The sequence below is a fragment of the Leptopilina heterotoma genome, unplaced genomic scaffold, assembly GCF_015476425.1.
Source record: "Leptopilina heterotoma isolate Lh14 unplaced genomic scaffold, ASM1547642v1 Lhet_97, whole genome shotgun sequence".
Classification (NCBI taxonomy): Eukaryota; Metazoa; Arthropoda; class Insecta; order Hymenoptera; family Figitidae; genus Leptopilina; species Leptopilina heterotoma.
This window is the reverse complement of record NW_025111203.1, coordinates 231,419-237,418: the sequence shown is the minus strand read 5'-3', so window position 1 is coordinate 237,418 and position 6,000 is coordinate 231,419.

Below are 6,000 nucleotides of genomic sequence, written 5' to 3'. Positions count from 1 at the left end.
AAGTGGTCAATCTTTTTCTATTTGATTATATGTAAGTCTGTGGTTCATATTAATTCTCAAAAATCAAAATAGAATAGAATTGCAAATTAGAAAGGCAATATTAATTATTACTATTAATTTTTTACTAAAAATTTGTAAAACTAATTGTGGGCTTTAAAAATATTGTTCAAGAGTATTTCAAGTCGTGATGAAAAAAATTCTCTGATATTTCCAGGTTTTCCAGGACATTTTTAATTTCCCTGACATTTCCCGGTTTTCCAGGTTTTCCAGGTATTGTAGACACCCTGAATTCCTACATCATAATTTTGACATTAATAATTTACGAAAAGTATAACAGTATAAAAATGTTACGAAATCATATTTAACACAAACAAATATTTTAATTCTTTATTAGGAAAAATATTCTTTCAGTTTTAGGGACGTTACTTTATATTTCTAAATGGCACGAAATGAATTCAATAATCTAAACCCACGTGCTTGTATTTTTGTGCGATTAATACTCCATGAAAGTTAAGGGAAGGAGAGAACAGAGAAGTTATGAGAGATGTGGGAGACAGTGGGCGCTTCCTTGATCCATTGAGTAAAGTCAAATCGCGGTATACACACTATTCCTTTATCTGATGTTTGTGGTTGTAGCTCGCAAAGTCCATCTTGGTGTCTGTGCCAGTTCTGAACTTATAGTATAGAGAGAGTGACTTAATGAATTACTTTAAACAATTGATAATGAACGACTTATAATTTTACGACTTTAAAAATTTTGTCCAATTAAATCAAATTAATTGTTTTAATCATTGCTATTAGTCTCTAAATTCAAACAATTAAAATACGTTAAAGTATATTGTAGAAAACTATTTGAATACAATGTGATATTTCTAAAACTATGATTTTGTTTTGCGAGTTTGAAGAAAAACAATTATTAATACCTTCTTTTCTTATTTGCCATTTGTGTTAGAGTTTCAAGAAAGAATCTGACTATGGAGACTATAGCATTTTCAGACATCGTATTTTAATGAAATGAGATGCCTTGGTGCGAGTATTATTTGAAAGCAGACTTAAAGTTTAGCCAACTTCCGACTCGGAATCCTTCAATGGAATGAGGTGTAAATAATATGCTAATCCTTACTGCCCTCTTCGATTTTTCTCGCCCTTGCAGTCTTATTCGTCTCAAAAGTAGCTAATGCATGTTGCTTCCTGAAGAATAATTCAGTCAGAACAAACTCTAAAAATGGAAGCAAACATAGATGAATAAACTTTGATTCTCAACTGTATTTTAGAAACTATTTACAAAAATAAATTATTCGAAAAATGCAAAAAGAGATCCCTAAATATCAAAAGATCGGATAAATTACAATGAACTGGAATAGTTCTTTTCATTTCGCGAATAATTTGGAATTCAAAAGAATAAATATCGGAAAAACAGTGAAAACTTTTTTTAATATCAATAGATTCAAGTATTGTTAATTTTTCATCAAATGTTTGCAAACATTTACAACAAATAATAGAATGTTGGGAATCGATTGTACATATATACAAGAATAGTCTCTTTAGGGAATAAAATGTCAGAGACAACGTGTCTCCATTAGTTTACTTGGCACACTATATGAGAAAGTCATTTGTGAAGATCGAAGTCACCATCATAAAAGAAAAAAAAAATTATTGGATTGAAAGTTTTCGCGAAGGATATCTTTCCTCTTGATCGAACCAACGGAAGACAAGCAAAATGATAAGAGTGGGTAATGTTTCTTCTAATTTTTTTTAAAGGTGCGCCGTTCTGGGAAAGGTTAAAAGATAACGGGTCGTTTGTGGTAAGAATGACATACGCAGTACGTCATACGTACATATAACATACAAGTTTTGGTATAAGAAAAAGGAAGCATTTTTCGTTGTGAGCGTTCACGCTTGTGGGCGCCAACTCAATGTACCGGACGAAATTGCTGACTTATGGGTTTACGGGTAGAGTCGTACCTTTTTTCATAAACCCCAGTCAACCCCAACCTCGCGTCTCTTTTACATTGTACCCAGATTTCAGCGATTAATTTTCCCCCATTGTGTGCAGCACGTCTCCAGCTCACTGAATTCCCCCCCGTTTCACCTCACGCCCTCTCACCAACCCCCCCCCCCTTTCCCTCCATTCCTTTCTTTTTCTGTGCAGTGTGCATTGTCATTGGCAAACAAATCTCAATGGCAGTATTAAAAGTATCCGCTCTAATGGAACCTGCCATCTACTCTACAGAATTTCACAGTGTTTGTAACTTTAGTCCAAAAACCATATGTACCATTCAAATAAATGATCTTTTATTTACCATTCGTATCACTCAATCGCTAATTAAATATTTCAAGTAAAAGTGACGATCGTTGCAGAAAAAGGAGAATAAAAGAAAGTGTTCCTCTGATTCGACAGAATGAACTGCTTTTTCGAATTTATTGAAAATTACATTGTCACAATTCATAAGATGTTAAAAATTTTTGAATAAGTTATATTTAGTCAATCCTTTGATAATTCATGAGGAACAGATAATGTTCTTAAAAAAAACAGTGCAAATCGAATTTAATCCACTTTTGATGTTTAAAATTTTTTAAAACCTTATACCACACGATATGTCGTTGATAAATCGTAAAATTGGGTAAAAGCTAATTTTCTCTATTTTTACTTAAGTGCATATATCTTCTATATTTTTAGTTCAATTTTGATCGGCAACGGATTATTTTCTTTCTAAGAAATTTTGTTAAAAATAATAAGAAATTACAAACAAATTCATAAACAGCTCTAAACCGTCAGTCCAATTAAATAATTGGAAATTTGTTGGGAAATTTAATCATCTTTAATTTGCTTCAAAGAAAATTGAAATCGATCGACTACATTCGTAAATAATGGTAAATTAGTGAATCCACTTTTTGTCGAAACTGAAAAAATTGAAATTTAGCTATATCTCGAAAACTGTTCTACTTTCTTAATATCTAACTTCATATTCGGATTCGGGAGCAAATTTTACATAAGAAATGACAGTGAAATGCCGGAGGTCAGAAATTTTTTTTAATTTTGTAAACTAGTTTAATGAGAACAATAATATTAATTACTTTAACCTAAACGCCTCTCTTTCTTAAAACTAATGTTTTGAGAATTTAAAAAACCCAACTGTAGCGTAAATATTTTTTTTAGAAATTTTGACCTAGCAACAATTTCTACCAAATAAATCCATAGCTGTGTTGGTTCTCGTAGACATGAGGGTAATAAATTAAAAAGAGAAATTCCGTTAATTTACTTTTTTTAATAATTTTATTAATTTGCAATTTTTAAATTTTTAAACTGAAAAATTTATTGATATTAGAGTTAAAAAAATGAAAAATTTTCTATCTTACAAACCAGTTATTATTTTTATTGAATTATACCTTGAGGGCCACTAACCCACTTCAACCAGATAAAAGCCCAAATGCAGATCTTTTGTATTTTTACTCTAACCAATGGGAAATCAATAACGGATATACGTATGTTACATGTGATAAAATATAAGAGTGCGAGTGTTCAAAAATTGAATAACTAATTGGATATATCAATAATCGAAACATTTAATTATCCCCAATTTTTAAATTGGATCTAGCCTAACTACTTTACACCCTAATAAAAATTTTATTAAGAAAATTGTATTTTTAGTTTAACTTACATTTAACAGAATTTAAACTTAACCAACTCTTCTAATTCATCTACTAAATAAAATAACTAATTCGCAAGAATAAAAAAAAAACTTTTTTCTTTCGATTAATTTTTAAAAAATGTTCTGATCTTTAGATAAGCTATAATGAATTTTGGAAAACTAACATCGGTTTCATAATCAACGACCATGAAAAGCAAAATATTAGAACCCCAATTTTTCAAGTGGAAAATAATAAGTAGAAAATATTTCTTCATAAATATAGTAGCATATGTGCTTCTTCCGACGTAATTTCTTATTATTCACATGAAAAACATATTCTTTCAGTTGGTAAAAAAAATGTTTAATATCTAAATTAAATAAAAATTCAACGCCTTTGCTTTCTGCTTACAAAGCATGACTCGATTAATTTTTCTAATATAGTTGGAGTTATATTCAATATTAACTTTTATTAAAAGAGAAATCTAATCCCAGAAAAATTAAATTAAACCATTTTTTTCAACTGTAACATTCCAGTTTATAAAAAAATTAAACATGACTTTGAAAATAAGAAAAACATTCCAAGAGACAATTGAATATCTTTAAAATATTGAGTGCTTCTTCTCTGTTAAAGAAACATCAGTTTTGGCATCAATTCTATCTGTTACAATATTTCCCACACGTTTTCAGATTTTGTTTGGCTCTTTGATATCTACTACTTTGGTTCACCGCACTGGGCTGACCACAGCGTTTATACAAACTACTGGCGAGAATCTTTTCACATCACACGATCTTTTATAAAGTGATAAGAATGCTGACTAATCTTCATTCTATTCTGCAGACGTTTGTTGTGACAATTATCTTAATAATAAAATATTTTATCTCTTTGTGTTTTTTTATTACAAATATATATGTAAACAAAAACGAAGGACTTCGCCTTATTATAATGCAAATAAAAACATATTTTTTAAAAATTTATAAGAATTGAACAAAAATCTCATCCGTTGATCTTATATATATATTTTAATGTAAAATACAACATGTTGCGTTTTCGATTTCTATGACTTCGCGAGGAAAAAGTATGCGAGAAACTTTAACCATAACGTGAAACTTTGAACCACAAAGTTTTTCCTTATAGTGTGGAGAAGTTTTTCATAAATTGCAGGAAGAGTCTTGTGCGTTATTACATAGGGCGCACCTTAAATGAACATTCGAATGGTATGTTTAATTATTAATAAGTTTGAAAATAAGTATTTCATGTTAATAAAAAAAATTTTTAATAAAAATAATTCAAAACTCCTGATCAAAAACAAATTCCGTCATTCAAAGAGTAAAAATAAAAATTTTTTAATTGACATGTCCTTTTGGAGATCGTTTTTCCAACATTCTAAATGTAAAAATAAAAGTTTATAAATTTTGACGACGGTTTAATAATTTAAGAAGTCGAACTGTTTCTGTTTAAAAGAAATTTTATTTTAATTGCGAGTGCTTGTCAATTTGCGCTTTTACAAATAACAGTAACTTTTAACTATAATTGTAATTTTAATCTTCTGTTAAATAATGTAAACTTCCGCTATTTGTATAAATCTATCAGTTTTAACGTCGCGCCAATAATGCCATAATAGGGGAGAGTGGAGCAAAGGCGCTAAACTAATCAACAAGAAATTTTAATAGTTGTTATTTAGTATATTATAATTATAAATACATTATTTAATGAAATTTAAAAACAATGCAAAAAATGCCTTTGCCCCACAAGCTGGGGCAGCGACGTTTTCGCTTATATTTCTAAAAGAAAGCATTTATAAGCCTTAAAAAAATTAACAAGTGATATTTATTAGTATAATATTTACGAAACATAAGGTTAACAACATATTATGAAAAGAATTAAACTATTTAAATAAAAAATAAAAACTTTTAATTATTTTAACCTTATATTGTGAATTAATACATAGAAAATTCGAATATTCAATTGTTTTTAAACAAATTATGTTCAATATTGCCTTTGCCCCACATAACAAACTTTTTTTTACTTTAAATTTAAAATATTTAGATACAAAATGAAACTAAAACACCACGCCAGTTGTGTAGAGAAATATTTAATTTATTTACATGTTACGTTTTTAAAAATTAAATACTTAAACTTATGTTTTAAAAAATAAAAGTTTGTTCAGTAAAATTATCATTTTATTTTTGCAAAACAATTTTTTGTTATATTTCTTAAAATATTTGATATTTTTAGGTTTTTCTTTTTTTAATCAATTGGTCTGATTCCATTGCAACTTAATTTTTAATACCAATTGGAATAGACAGAAAATAAAGGAGATATTTTAAAAAACGTCTTTGCCCCACTCTCCCCTATTTTATCACTTTC